We start from the raw sequence: 3275 nt of genomic DNA on the forward strand, positions 1-3275 counted from the left end.
GGTCTCGGAGTGTAGCATCAAAGCTTTTTCTTAGGTTTTCAGGGTATTTTTGGAGCATCGTGCACCTGGAAGGATTTTTTTAGTGTGTAGGCATTTTATGAGGGTTTGCCAGTTCTGGAAGGCATTTTATGAGGGTTTTGGCATCAGTTCTGGACATTGTGCTTTTTGGAAGGGTCTTTTATGAGGGAGTGTAGCATCAAAGCTTTTTTGAGCATCGAACCTTTAGGTTTTCAGGGCATAGCTTTTTTTGGTTTTCAGGGCATCGAGGCACCTGGAAGGATTTTTTAGTGTAACATGAAGGCATTTTATGAGGGTTTTGGCCAGTTCTGGAATGTTGTGCTGTCTGGAAGGGTCTCGGAGTGTAGCATCAAAGCTTTTTCTTAGGTTTTCAGGGTATTTTTGGAGCATCGAGCCACCTGGAAGGATTTTTTAGTGTAACATGAAGGCATTTTATGAGGGTTTTGGCCAGTTCTGGAATGTCGTGCTTTTTGGAAGGTCTCGGAGTGTAGCATCAAAGCTTTTTCTTAGGTTTTCAGGGTATTTTTGGAGCATCGAGCCACCTGGAAGGATTTTTTAGTGTAACATGAAGGCATTTTATGAGGGTTTGGCCAGTTCTGGAATGTCGTGCTTTTTGGAAGGGTCTCAGGGTATTTTTGGGAGTGTAGCATCAAAGCTTTTTCTTAGGTTTTCAGGGTATTTTTGGAGCATCGAGCCACCTGGAAGGATTTTTTTAGTGTAACATGAAGGCATTTTATGAGGGTTTTGGCCAGTTCTGGAATGTGTGCTTTTGGAAGGGTCTCGGAGTGTAGCATCAAAGCTTTTTCTTAGGTTTTCAGGGTATTTTTGGAGCATCGAGGCCACCTGGAAGGATTTTTAGTGTAACATGAAGGCATTTTATGAGGGTTTTGGCCAGTTCTGGAATGTCTGGAAGGGTCTCGGAGTGTAGCATCAAAGCTTTTTCTTAGGTTTTCAGGGTATTTTTGGAGCATCGAGCCACCTGGAAGGATTTTTTAGTGTAACATGAAGGCATTTTATGAGGGTTTTGGCCAGTTCTGGAATGTCGTGCTGTCTGGAAGGGTCTCGGAGTGTAGCATCAAAGCTTTTTCTTAGGTTTTCAGGGTATTTTTGGAGCATCGAGCCACCTGGAAGGATTTTTTAGTGTAACATGAAGGCATTTTATGAGGGTTTTGGCCAGTTCTGGAATGTCGTGCTGTTTGGAAGGGTCTCGGAGTGTAGCATCAAAGCTTTTTCTTAGGTTTTCAGGGTATTTTTGGAGCATCGAGCCACCTGGAAGGATTTTTTAGTGTAACATGAAGGCATTTTATGAGGGTTTTGGCCAGTTCTGGAATGTCGTGCTTTTGGAAGGGTCTCGGAGTGTAGCATCAAAGCTTTTTCTTAGGTTTTCAGGGTATTTTTGGAGCATCGAGGCACCTGGAAGGATTTTTTTAGTGTAAATGATGAGGCATTTTATGAGGGTTTTGGCCAGTCTCTGGAATGTGTGCTTTTGGAAGGGTCTCAGAGTGTAGCATCAAAGCTTTTTCTTAGGTTTTCAGGGTATTTTTGGAGCATTGAGCCACCGGGAAGGATTTTTAGTGTAACATGAAGGCATTTTTGAGGTTTTGGCCAGTTCTGGAATGTCGTGCTTTTTTCTGGAGTGTAGCATCAAAGCTTTTTCTTAGGTTTTCAGGGTATTTTTGGAGCATCGAGCTTTTGGAAGGGTTTTCAGTTCTGGAAGTGCTTTTTAGGGTCTCATCAAAGCTTTTTCTTAGGTTTTCAGGGTATTTTTTGAGCATCAAGGCACCTGGAAGGATTTTTTTAGTGTAACATGAAGGCATTTTATGAGGGTTTTGGCCAGTTCTGGAATGTCGTGCTTTTTGGAAGGGTCTCGGAGTGTAGCATCAAAGCTTTTTCTTAGGTTTTCAGGGTATTTTTGGAGCATCGAGCCACCTGGAAGGATTTTTTAGTGTAACATGAAGGCATTTTATGAGGGTTTTGGCCAGTTCTGGAATGTCGTGCTTTTTGAAAGGTCTCGGAGTGTAGCATCAAAGCTTTTTCTTAGGTTTTCAGGGTATTTTGGAGCATTGAGGCCTGGAAGGATTTTTTTAGTGTAACATGAAGGCATTTTATGAGGGTTTTGGCCAGTTCTGGAACATTGCTTTTTGGAAGGGTCTCAGAGCTTTTTCTTAGGTGTAGCATCAAAGATTTTTTTTCTTAGGTTTTCAGGGTATTTTTGGAGCATCAAAGCTTTTTCTTAGGCACTCGAGGAAGGATTTTTAGTGTAACATGAAGGCATTTTATGAGGGTTTTGGCCAGTTCTGGAATGTCGTGTGCTTTTGGAAGGGTCTCGGAGTGTAGCATCAAAGCTTTTTCTTAGGTTTTCAGGGTATTTTTGGAGCATCGAGGCACTGGAAGGATTTTTAGTGTAACATGAAGGCATTTTATGAGGGTTTTGGCCAGTTCTGGAATGTCGTGCTTTTTGGAAGGGTCTCGGAGTGTAGCATCAAAGCTTTTTCTTAGGTTTTCAGGGTATTTTTGGAGCATCGAGCCACCTGGAAGGATTTTTAGTGTAACATGAAGGCATTTTATGAGGGTTTTGGCCAGTTCTGGAATGTCGTGCTTTTGGAAGGGTCTCGGAGTGTAGCATCAAAGCTTTTTCTTAGGTTTTCAGGGTATTTTTGGAGCATCGAGGCACTAGGAAGGATTTTTAGTGTAACATGAAGGCATTTTATGAGGGTTTTGGCCAGTTCTGGAATGTCGTGCTTTTGGAAGGGTCTCGGAGTGTAGCATCAAAGCTTTTTCTTAGGTTTTCAGGGTATTTTTGGAGCATCGAGGCACTAGGAAGGATTTTTTAGTGTAACATGAAGGCATTTTATGAGGGTTTTGGCCAGTTCTGGAATGTCGTGCTTTTTGGAAGGGTCTCGGAGTGTAGCATCAAAGCTTTTTCTTAGGTTTTCAGGGTATTTTTGGAGCATCGAGGCACTAGGAAGGATTTTTTAGTGTTACATGAAGACATTTTATGAGGGTTTTGGCCAGTTCTGGAATGTCGTGCTTTTTGGAAGGTTTCGGAGTGTAGCATCAAAGCTTTTTCTTAGGTTTTCAGGGTATTTTTGGAGCATCGAGCCACCTGGAAGGATTTTTTAGTGTAACATGAAGGCATTTTATGAGGGTTTTGGCCAGTTCTGGAATGTCGTGCTTTTTGGAAGGGTCTCGGAGTGTAGCATCAAAGCTTTTTCTTAGGTTTTCAGGGTATTTTTGGAGCATCGAGCCACCTGGAA

Source organism: Macrobrachium rosenbergii, unplaced genomic scaffold (assembly GCF_040412425.1).
Source record: "Macrobrachium rosenbergii isolate ZJJX-2024 unplaced genomic scaffold, ASM4041242v1 13917, whole genome shotgun sequence".
In the NCBI taxonomy this organism is placed as follows: Eukaryota; Metazoa; Arthropoda; class Malacostraca; order Decapoda; family Palaemonidae; genus Macrobrachium; species Macrobrachium rosenbergii.